The following is a 12,471-nucleotide window of genomic DNA, read 5'->3' on the forward strand; positions in this document are numbered from 1 at the left end:
TGCCACCCCAGAGCCATTAAAACAGAAAGCTGGTGGTTGGGAAAAGGGCATATGCATCTGATAACTAAGATGACCTTTCCTACAAAACTCGTGTTTGATTACCAGTATCTTTTCTGGATATACAGTTTCAGCAGTACACTGTAACATTCCAGTTCTTCCTGAATTGTGGAGACAAAAATAAGACAATCTTTACCACACCACAACAGTGCTGCTTATGCAGTGCAAAATCATGCAAAATCACTGAAACAATTTTATTCTTCAGAATAATGAAGATGCTTTAATAAACCCTATTAAACCCAAGCATCAGTACCAACCCCAGCATTAAATTGTTGAATATGGAGCAGTTTTCCTATGGGAAATTAATGACCAAAGGAAATATTCTAGCCTTGGTATTTTTATAGCATCCATTAATTTTTAAATGGAGGATGGAGCTATCCAAGATTCAAAATGGTATTCAAAATGTCCTCTACCTTGAAGAAGAAAAGTAACCTGCGTTGGAATACCGTGCCACAGCCCTCTAAAGATGAGACAACACCTGGGTGCAACTGCTGTTGCCGAAGTACATTCATTCAGTCAGGCACCATTCTCCTCAGCAGACATCCTGCCTGTTTTGGTTATGGAACAAAATCATCCTGACCTTTAATCTCACTCCTCTGCTCAGTAGCATTGATGCCCATTGCCTAAGTGTACAGACAGGGGTCCTCAAGCCCTCTGCACGTGCCACAGACCTTGTTCCCTGAGCTCTCCCTGCTCTGTCACCTCAGCTCTGCCCCTCTCTCTCCCACTGGTGGCTGCTTCCAAGTAAACATCCTGTAAACTCAACACCCAAGACAAGAAGCACAGACAGTTCAGGAGCTATTTACTAGTGACTTATTACCAAGTGCAGCATGACCTGAATAAAATAAAATAAAATAAAATAATTAACTGTTATTTTTGTTCCTCTAATTTAGAAAATGAGGGCACAATTTTCCCCAGAAAGCAGATGCCACAGAATTATTAGTCAGTGTTTCCTGCTATTTTGTTCACAGTTTAAACATTCAAATTGGAGTTGCAGTAAGTGTTTGTTGAATGTTTAGCACAGTTAAGCTGTATTTTTCTCTAGAGAAGTATCATTTCAGATGTTACAGTTCACCAACAAATTCTCAATGTCATATTTGTTCAGAGTGGCATTTCTCCTAGGATCTACAACTCCAGAGCTACACTGAAACATAATTAATAATATAACACATCACTGCAGGTCCTCTGCATCTTCCACTTGCAAACAAACTGGTGCTAAACTCTGTCATATCCCAGCAGCACTCTCTTCTCAGCTTTCCTCCCTCCTCACCTCAGCTTCCCTTCCTCCTCATCCTCCCCCTCTAAATTCAGAGACACAGATCTACAGAAAACATGCCAAGATACTTTCTGAAGAGATGTAAAAAGGAGAACAACATTGTGTATTTTCCTCACCCAAAATAAGCTTATGTGCCTTTTATACAGTCCATATGCTTATTTTCTTAACAATTTTTGAAACTCCCGTACTGATACCAGACACGAACAAGCCATAATATTCCTTCCTCAGTTTGAGGGCTATTACCCCCTGAGGATTTCGCTCCTCTGAACATTTCCAGAACATCTCCAGCCTCTCCCAAGTTCAGCAGTGGCTGTGCTGGCACTGTGCAAACACATCTCGCAACACCACTGAGCTGTTTTTAGCTCCCATGCTGCCTGAGGCTGAGCATCTTCCCCCTCATCACATCCCATTTAGTGATGAGCCATCTATCTTCATGCTTCTGAATGCTACATTCTCTCTTAGGAGATGGAGCCTTAAAAAGACATGCTCCAACAAAAGAGCATGTCTCTATGTGTTCTGCTGTCGAGGCCTTTGCCCCAAAACCAGAACGAGGTCTCACCCTGCATCTCTTTTTGTTCAGCTGTATAAATAGACTGGTGTGACGGTGTTCGCAGGTATGAGGGAAAGAGACGAGGATCTGACTCCATGTTTCAGAAGGCTTCATTTATTATTTTAGATACATGTAATACTAAAACTATACTAAAAGAATAGAAGAAAGGATTTCATCAGAAGGCTGGCTAAGAATAGAAAAAGAAAGAATAACAAAAGCTTGTGTCTCGGACAGAGGGTCTGAGCCAGCTGACTGTGATTGGCCATTAATTAGAAACTACCACAGGAGACCAATCACAGATCCACCTGTTGCATTACACAGCAGCAGATAATCATTGTTTACATTTTGTTCCTGAGGCCTCAGCTTCTGAGGAGAAAAAATCCTAAGGAAAGAATTTTTCAGAAAATATCATGGCTACAGACTGGACCTGCTGTCTTGCTGGAGCAGCTCAGACTGGCACAGGAGGAGTGAAGCCAGATCCCCCTGCCAGCTCCTGGTAAGGCATCTGAACAAATATCCCCATTTTGGGAACAGCTTAACTTCAGATGGTAATTATGTTCCACTTTAGAGGGCTTTTCTAAGCCTGAAGGCTGGACTGCCTCTCTTGCCACAGCCCCAGCCAAGGGATCTGCTGCCATCCACACATCAAATGTGACTCCTGTCAGATGGCAGCTCGGGCTGCTTCTCAGCCTCGCTTCTCCTCCCCCATGGAACACCGACACTGGGAAGTCTGAACAAGGAAACTGGGATTATGGGAGGCATCCTTTGCCCCAGAGACAGCACTGCCGGCTGTTATCTCTGCTCTCCAGTTCTCAGGAATAGAGCAGTAACAAATGCACTCAATCCTACACTGAAAGGCAGCCATACAGAAAGGCCTGGGCTGGAAATCCCAGCTTTTTGATGGCTTTAATCAAATGCAACAGCACTGGGAGGAGAGGTGAGAGTGAGCATGTGGTGAGAGTGAGGAGGTAGTGAGCCATTCAAATTAAAATTGATTTTTTAAATTTGCTTTGATTCACCTCTAATCTTACATGCTTTTTCCTAAATTCTGAAAAGGTACAGAAATGAGGCCAAGATACAGGAAAAAAAAAATTAACCATTCCCTCTCAAAATATATACCTAGAAAAAAATGCATAGTTAATATTTCTAGTAAGGAATAATCAAGCCATTAAGCCATAAAAAGCTTCATTTAAAAAAAAAAGGTGAATCCCTAAATCTCATCTTTCAGTTCTTCCAGAGTATTTATTTAATTTTAGGCAATAGAATTTCAGGTTCTAGGTTTTACAAAAATCTATAGAACAAGCAACTTTTAAAATCATTAAGGTGTGAAGTTTTAATTGACTTTTTTGGTTGTCAGAATCATGAGGTGGATATCACTTCATGTGGATGTGCAAAATTGATCAGCTGGATAAATTTGCTCAGCTTTCTTCTATGTTCTGTAGACCACCAACTGCTACTAAAGAGGCTTCCAGCTTTCTTCCTTCTCCCTTCATATGACAAAATTTACCTCTCTACAATGGCTGGATTGTTAACCAGTCACTTAATTAACACAATGACTATACAGCTGAATGTCTCATTACATCCCTTCAAGATAACTAAGTTTCTGTAACAACATTCAATTTCCATGCTAAGATGTGTGAATTATTATAGTTGACTCAGCCCAAGAAATTGCATCTCCTCAAATGAGATTACAGCAAGTAAGTTTCCATTTGGAATTATTTTAATACTCAGTAAAGCAAAATGAATCAGTATAACAATATTAATATCATAATAATCTTAATTTTTTTTTTTTTTTGCTTAAAAACTTGCTAGAATAGAACACACTGAGTCTCTTGGGAAATCTGTTCAATAAACACATCCAATTTATTCTGTTTTACTTTGGAGTGTTACTTCCAGCTACCTGTAACTAATGAGAATCCAGAAGGAGAGAAGGCACATAAAAGTGAGTTACTCATTAATAAAAGGAACTGCATGGACAGCATGTACTCTCTCTTCAAACTGTAAATAATAAAACTACCAATTCAGAACAGAAAATGCCAGCATTGCCTTTTCAGTGATGCTTTCTCCTAAAAGCATCATGCCTTATGATAAACACCTTCTATGTTCAAGTGGAGACCTTCCAATCATATCAATGATAGGTTGTTTCCATTAGAAATTGGCTGAGAATTATTTTTATTCAATTTAATTCTTTCCACAATTCTAGCTTTTCCAGCAAACAAATGCAAGTTCAAGGGGAAAGAAAACAAATATTTCTCCAACTCTCACACACTCATCTTTTTAAGCTTTTTTAAGCTCTCTGAGGTAAACAGCAAGCACTTTTAGTGACAGTTTCTGAGTAATGATAGGGAAAAGAGGGGAAGTGGTTGAAAGCACCACTGGCTTCTTAATGCCAACTCTTTTATGTTACTCAGGGAACACATGTTCAATCACTGCTTATGAAACAGCTTTGACAACATGGAGAGGAGCTTTTTGCTTGATGTTTGCTTAAATGAAACTCCATCTATTGTAGAAGCAATTGCTTATAGTTTACTTTTTGGCGTGGTTCTTTAGTATTTTCTTGTTAAACAGAAGCAACTCACAGTCTTAATAATAGATTAGTCAGTGGCTGTCTTCTCTGGAGCCTCTGTTACCGAGAGGCTTCACTGCAATCCAGCTCTTCTGGGAAGAAATTTAGAGAAATTATCAGAAGGGTGGTAACAACAGAATTTCTAACACCTGACCTTTCCAAGAAGAAAAACAAGTGAGACACATTAGAAGACCCCATCCCCACTTAGGAACCTTTATTTTAAAGTCACACCATTGCATATGATGCCTGCTCCCAAGAAAGCAATAGGCTCAGTGTTTCATTTCTGAACACAAGAACATAACTATCACATTAAAGCTTTAGCAAAACATGTTTACAGAAGTCCCTGCATTTTTATTATACTGTATTGTGCCTTGGAGAAAGCTTTTCAACAGTGAACAAAGGCTGCAGCAGACTTAATTAGACTTGAAGCCTGAAATAGATCACATGTCGTACACTTAGAAATTGTTTTACAACACTGAATTTAACCATATCTAAGGCAGACTGTATTAGCAAGATATTTTAAGGCAGGGACTGCAAACCACTATGCTGTTGTTAGCATCTGTTATTTCTTATTAAAGGTACTGTCAACCGGCCTTCTTTCAGTCTGTTAAATAGCGTTCCTCTTCCCTGTTATGTTTTTCATGCATAGATGGTTAACAAAGGCTTCACAGCAACTTTTCAGAGGCTCAGCTTTGAGCTTGGAATGACAGGGTCATGGGACAACTCTGAACAGGGCTCAGGAGTCTCTGGTCCAGCACCAAGGTCAGATGAGACTGTGCTCCCTTGGGGCTGGAACTCCCCAGAGCAGACCTGGCACAGCCACTGTGGGCAGCCCACACCTCTGCCTCCTTGGATTCTTTCCCTTGTGCAGCATCTGAACCTCTCTGGCTTCCTCCTCCCTCCCTGTGGTACCAGGGGCTGCTGTCAGCACCTCCAGAGCCATCTTCTTCCAGACTGAGCCAGCCCATCCCTCAGCCTTTCCTCATGGGGCAGCTGCTCCAGCAATGACCATTATGCTTTTGATACTCTAGAAAATGGCTCCTTCCCTGGAGGACAGTGCATCCTGTTTTGCAAGGAAGCAGGAGAGGTGAACTACACTGACACACTCCACAACATCATCTGACTCCCTGTGTCCAGGGAACCACAATGCTGTGTCCAAGCCTGGCTCTGCTACAGGCAGGGTTGCAGCTAAATCAGTGTCTTCCCATCATAAGTTGTCTCTGTGGCAGCATCCCATCCATCCTCTGGAAGAAATAGCAACAATTGCAGACCTCTGCCCTGCTCCTCAGTTTCCTTTTTTTTTTTTTCCAGAGCGGTATATAATGCCAATCCTCAAACTTTCTATTCATACAAACAGCAGAAAAACTTCAGCACTCCCACTGTACTGTGGACTAAAATCAAGATGAAGTGCCATATCATTGCTTAACACTTTTTGTGTCATCTGCCAAAGCAAACAATGCTATTCACAACTGGCTAAGCCCTGAGAAATAAGTATACTTCAAACAAACCATATCCTTCTACTTGGTACTATGGGGAAATTCTAGTTCAAACACTATTTTCAGAACTGCTTGTCCACTCAGAGACAGAATTTCTAGGCATCATCTTCCCATCCTCTGCTTCCTTTAGTCCTCATACCCAACCAAACCTCATCCACATGAGATGGAAGAGAAATAACAAGGTATACTCCCAGGACAAATCTTAGCAACACTATTTAATGGTGTTAATTAAGGACTTAATTAAGGACTATAAAATCCACCTTTGTAGATAGAAATTGCTTATGAACAAAGCATACCATGTATTTCCCAGGAACTAAAGCTATTTTTGATGAGGAAGAGGAAGGGTACAAAATCATCTCAATGACAATCTCTTTGTCATTACTCAGTGAAATACCACAGAGCACTTTCATCAGTTAGTATGAAATATTTAAGAGCTGCCAATGCTTCTGCATCTGTCTGAGCTAGACCAAGGTACCTTGTAATGAAGAAGACATAAAATATCGATGGGTCAGCTGCTCGGCTAAAGGATACAAATGACGCAAGATTCCAAGGTAGGCAAAATAAAATTTAAAAGGGATGTTGAGCCTGAGCAAAGGGCAGTACTTTATACAGACAGAACACCAAGTTGTATGGTGTTGAACGCTGCAGATCTTCCAAGGGCATTTCAGCTCCAAAGCTGCATTACTAATCACAGTTCCAGGTTGCTCAGGAGCCTATGGACAAATTTCCAGATTTCCAACAGAATGTTGTTCCAACAGATTGGTTGCAAAGGTAATTGAAAAAGGCTAAAATAAAAGGCTACCCATTTGTCCATGGGGGCTGGAAAGCAGTATAAATTATTCCCTCTGTTCTGCCTCAGCAGGTGCTCAGAATGGCAAGCATAAACATCACTGTGTACTGTAAACCCAGTTCACCTTCCTCTGTTGGATGGAATAGTGGACAGGATGGGGAAAGACAACAGAGACAGCTTTGCTATTATTATATGTGTAGTAAATACTGCTTAATCTGTACATTAAAAGAAGAAGCAGCAAAAAGAAAAAAGCAAGTGCTCCCTGATCTGCAACTGTTCTTCTGGGATCTTCCTAGGGACACAGAAAATGGAATATTTTTCATTCAGAGCTGCATCCTTGCAGCATAGCCCAGCATAGAAACTGCCCCTACCTCTGGTTTCAGCATGGAAAGATGTGTGCCACATACCAAAGCAAAGACATGCACAAAACCTCTGCCGCATATATTCAGTGCTTTTTGTGTTCTGGGAAGCCAGCTGAAATCCTCCAGTCAAGGTGCTTCAGCCTGGGTGGACCTGGCCAGAGCTCCACATCCCAAGGCTGCTCAAGGTCTGTTTCCCCATGTACAGTGCAAACTTGACCATGGTAAAATCATCACCTCCCTTTGCTGATTGTTTTTTTTTTTTTGGCTGCAGTCAGAGACGCTGCCTCAGCCACAGCTAAACCATGCAAAGGACTCCAGCTGCCAGCCCACCCCAGCTCTCCCCCTGGTCTCCCTCTGTGCAGCATGTCACTGCCCTTCTCTGCCCTGCCAAGGTAAGGGCACAAGTTTGCACATCCTACCCAATCCTTCCCCACAGCACAAGTTAAACACTTCCACTGGCAGGGTTTCCAGATCCATCCCTTGGATGCATTTGAAGTGAAGCAGACTGGGTAGCACCTACATACGACTACATCCCACGTTTCTGGGAGCGATGCAACCACTGGTGAGAAACTGCTGTGGGAGTTGTCTCTGACACCAGCTGGGAGGCACCCAGCCCAGGCTGCGGGGTGGCAGCTACCTGGAGCACAGGGAGAGAGCTGTGTGGGGCTGCCAGGTCAGGTCCTTGCAGCAGGGAAGGACGTTTGGCCAACTGCAAGGGGATGAGGCAGGGCAAGACCCCATATAAGTGTTTGTGCTTGTTCCCAGAAAAAAAGACATCACTGTGCACCTTGTCCTTCCTCTTGCTAATAACTAACGAGAATAAAGTCAAATGGAATTGCTATACAAACATGGTGGTGTTCTATCTTTAGTGGGGAATGAAGGCTTTAATGTATACAAATTAATGTAAAAGATATAGAGGAGAGCTTTGTGCAATGTAAATACAGAAAAATATTTTCAAAGAAATCAACATTATCCGGTGAGCACTTTATTAAATTAATTTCACTTATATATGCACATTCAGAGAGCAAGGCCAGTTGAAACAATTTCTAAAACAGGACAAAAGCTAGCAAATCAACTTAATACACTATTAAATCTTTCTAAAGAAAAAAAATTTGAAATTTTTAAAAAAATCAACCAAATCCAACCACCTCAAAAAAACCTACCCACAGTAATTTTACAGGGAGATAATGAAAGAGAAACAATACACAAGTATTGTCATGCTATTAATGTTGGCAAGACAAGAAAGGAGAAAATGGGCAATTACCCGTAAGTACAGCTCCTCAGTTGTGTAACAAAACAAATAATCAGAACAAAAACCACCACTTAAAAGTCAATAAAAGCACATGTATTCATGAAGGTCTTGCTAGATAAACTCACAACCCCTTTTCATATTTCTCCTCCATTATCCTTCTCATGAAACAGGGAGAGTTACAGTATCCTGCTGTGCAGAAAAAGCAGAAGAGGATGTTCAGATGTAGCCTTAACCAGAAGAAACAGCAGTGGCAGTAGAAAGCAAATTAAAGTCTAATCAAAACCTTGTAAGCAATTGAGAGAAACTGATTGTAGAAGAAGCTAGGTTTTATTGTGACCACAGTAATCGATGTTTGCACTGAGTCCAGAAAACAAAGAAAATTATTGCACCACCGGCTATCAACCCTCTATCAAGAAGTATTAAATTATGGACAAGGAAAGGAAAACATCAGCTTATGAAGTTGAGGAATGACAGCGTTTGCACTCATATCTCATTATCAGAAACATCTCAGACCTATTGAGCTTATTTTGAGATGACTACGGAGGAAAAAAGGCCCGATCAGAACTTCCACAACTGTGCACTCCCATGAAGCAAAGAAATTGAAAAAATATAATCACCAAGCCTTGAGCAGCTGAAGTTATAAAGCTCAGCATCCTGTGAAGCACCCACACAAATTTTCTGATGTCTATTAAGCTGAATGCTTGCTACAGCGCTTCCTTCAATGGGGGCATCAACCTCATCTCCCTGGCCACCAGAAGCCTTGAGGTTTGTAAAATTTCATCACTTTGAAATCTCTGCTCTTCTGCTTATATTGGCAGAAATTAATCCCCAAGGGTAAACAAAATACACCAAGGCAATGAGGGGAGCTATCAGTCAGACAGTATTATTATTGTTTCAGCTTCCTTAGGACATTATTATTGTTTCCTTAGGAAACCAGGCTGAAATTAATATAGTCAGGGCAGAAGGGAAGAAATAACAAACATAAGTCTAAAATGGGAAAAACTTCTAAAACCAGAATTTTTAAATCAAGTACAGAAGACATTATTTCACGTGAGGAAAGCCAGATTTGGGAGCTTTTCACAAACAGATCACCATTTCTGACTTTCTAGGATTTCTGCTAAGCCACACTCTTAGGCTGCAATGAAAATCTGGATGATCCCCTTGTAAAAACGCAAACGCCAGAATCTTAATCCATTCTAACACAGATGTTTGACTGTCTAAATACTTCTACCAGACAAGATCACTTGGATTTATTTTTGTAATTCTCCCCTTTCAGTGGTGGGGATGATCCTATGGGTCTGAGTGGCCAGTCTGGATGCCAGAGTGCAAAAAATCCATCCAAAATCCTGAATTGTTCCGCTGCTCACAAAACTATTTGAGAGAACGAGGTGCACCCTAGGGAGAAGCTGCAATGCAGAGAGGCTCTTTGGACATCAAGAAGTGGAGAGAACACACCACCAATTTCCCTCACTTCCCCCCCAAAGCCAGTCAAGAGGAAGCCACGCCCAGACAACTGAGTGTGGTCCTGAGGCATCTTCACCAGGAGGAGAAATCAACAAAGTACAGCAAAAAGGCCAGCAGGAGTTCAGGAACATATGATCTTGAGCTGGTGGAGATAACTATACAAAATGATTCCTCACAGATTGTCCACCCCAGGTTTTAGAAACTGAAGGAAACAGTTACATTCTGAAAGGCTCATTAAAAACCCTCATCATATACTAACAGAAAATATTATTTGTTAACAGGATAGTCAGTGAATGGACACAAGGGAACAGTTTTGCACTTTCAGACAGATTAACAATATGACCTGACTGAGTTTCTCTGCATTTCATGACTTGCATCAATATTTTTTAAATTTGTCATTAATTTCAAGTTCATGCATATTTTTATAGCATACTGATGTGTTATGCTGTTTTGCCTTAATTCGTAACTGTCATGACACATCTAATTTAAAAGAAAAGAAAAAGAAAAAAAAGAAAAGAGACTGGTCTCTGTTCCAACAGGATGTATTACAAAATCAAGGTACAGAACTAAACCTTCACTCTAATAGTACACTAAAGTGTGTGCTTTTAGAAGTTATGTGAGTATTTATAGTTAAGTTTCAAATTATCTCACTTAAATTTGTAAGTATTTGCTATCAACCACAATGTTATATTTCAAAACCATCCTGGCATGCACATTCAAGTTCAAAACTTAAAAGAGAATATTATAAGTTAAAACAAAAAGCTCAGTAACTCAGACCATTCTCATTCCCATGACTTCTTCAGTCAGAAAAGATAAACAAAGTGTCATTGTCTTCCCTTCAGCTGTTTTTAAGGTCTCTGTTCTGATAAAATTTTTATCAAGATTTTTTTTTCCTAAATACAGAAGGTGATGAAGCTATACTGTGTAAGTCAATATGCCCTGAGTATTTCCACATTAACCAATCCTAACCACAATGCCCCCAAAGGTAATTTTATCCTTTGCTTCAGGAATTTTTAATACTCTTTTATTTCTCCCTTTGTTAAAAACACTTGCCTGCTCTGCAGAGTCCAAAAATAACTTCAACAACTGCTAAGAAGCATCATTTATAACTGGATTAAGAAACAATTCTCTTACGGTCAACATTCTGTGGCAATCAGAAAGAAAAAAAATTTCCTGCCTTGCATGTGATCTAAATACAAGGACATTCCTTGCAAACACAGAAAGCTGAAAGTCAGTGATGTATTTTAACTGGTCTTCTAGGAATATATTTTGCATCCACAAACTACATGTCAGTTGTTCATTATCGTGTCCGTGCAACTTAAATTATGGACTTCATGCACAACGTTATCTTTCAAATGTGTGTTTTAATATACCTAAGCAGAAAATTACTCTCTAGCCTTCGTGTTGTCACCACTGATTAATTTGACCATATAAACATAATTTCAGGAAGGAGACGTGCTTAAAAACCGCACCTGGCGCACTTCCGATTGCTTTTCTGCCGGAGAAAAAGTCATTTAGTTTTTCTCCCGATTAGAGGCAAACTATGTATGACACCGATTAGCGGTTTTCCCGAAAGGTTAATAATACCTGGCGCTAAGGAACATTAAACCGGGTCAGTCCGGAAGCATCCAGGGCAGGGAGGCACAGGCAGATCGCCCGTGACCTATCCCGAGGAACGCCTGGGACGCGCTGGTCGGACAGGGGACATTACGTCCCCAGGACCACCCTCCCCAGCAGCTTCGCCGCTCCTCGCCCGCCCTCTGCTCCAAACTTCTCCCCGTTCCCTTCGATGCCCGAAGGGCTGCCCAGGGCCGGGAGGGACGCGCTCGGTACCTGGGCACTCCGCGTCGCCGGGAACGCTCCGGTTTGCGGGCGGCCCTTCCCGCGACCCCACCGCTCCTGCGGGATGTTCCCGGCCGGCAGCCGGCCCCGGCGGCGACCCAGCCCCGGCAGCCACGGCCCGGGCGGAGCGGGACCCCGCCCGCGCCTCTCGCCCCCCGCCCGGCCCCGGCTTCCCGCGCCCGCCGCCGCCGCCCTCACCCGGCGCCGCAGGTCCCTGCCCTCGGATGGCGCTGCGCCGGAGCGGCGGCCGTGCCCGGGGGCGGCGGGCTCCGCGGGACGTGGTGCCGGGGTGCCGCGCCGGGAGGCGGCGGGAAGCCGTGCCCGCCCCCCGCAGCCCGTCCCGGCGGGAGCAGCGGGGGGGCCAGGCCCCGGGGGCTGCCAGGCCCGGAGGTGGCCGGCGTGGGGCACCATTCCCCAAAGCACCGAGCGGGGCTGGCTCCGGCTGCCGCTGCCGCCGGGAGAGGAGACCGGGCTGGGACAGCCCGGCAGCCGGCGCGGAGGGACGCACCTGCCGAGGGTCCCTGTCCCCCGCGGCCCTCACAGCGCACACGGCTGTCCCGCTGCAAACTGATACGGGGGAAAGAGCGGGTCCCGGTGCCCTGAAAACAATGGGGAAAACAGCTCTTACCTGGAGCTTTGCTGACTTTACTCCTTTTTCTTTCTCCTCTTTTTGGCTGCAGTCCCTCCAACTGCACCAGCAAAATGACACAGGACATCCTCCCACTCCTGCCCGACGCAAGCAGCGAGCGTGTGACAAAAAGTTGGCACCTGGATGTAGCCATATGTGACCCTTTTTGGCTGCGAGCCTCGTTATGG

The 12,471-nt window shown here is 43.1% G+C and overlaps 1 protein-coding gene across 3 annotated transcripts in view; it reads right to left on the reverse strand.

The window, feature by feature from the left end:
- PKIB (cAMP-dependent protein kinase inhibitor beta) overlaps nt 1-12,471 on the reverse strand; it is a 54,372-nt gene extending 41,901 nt beyond the window's left edge. Inside the window, exon 1 of one of the 3 annotated variants that reach the window (XM_071437637.1) lies at nt 12,284-12,471. The gene's annotated coding sequence lies outside the window, so the exon portion shown is untranslated. Of the gene's footprint in view, nt 1-11,646; nt 11,815-11,853; nt 12,013-12,283 lie in introns of those variants that run through there. The other 2 variants (XM_071437619.1, XM_071437627.1) reach the window with 2 other exon arrangements.

Source organism: Agelaius tricolor, unplaced genomic scaffold (genome assembly GCF_023055355.1).
Source record: "Agelaius tricolor isolate 1412-34295 unplaced genomic scaffold, bAgeTri1.0.p SCAF_1, whole genome shotgun sequence".
In the NCBI taxonomy this organism is placed as follows: domain Eukaryota; kingdom Metazoa; phylum Chordata; class Aves; order Passeriformes; family Icteridae; genus Agelaius; species Agelaius tricolor.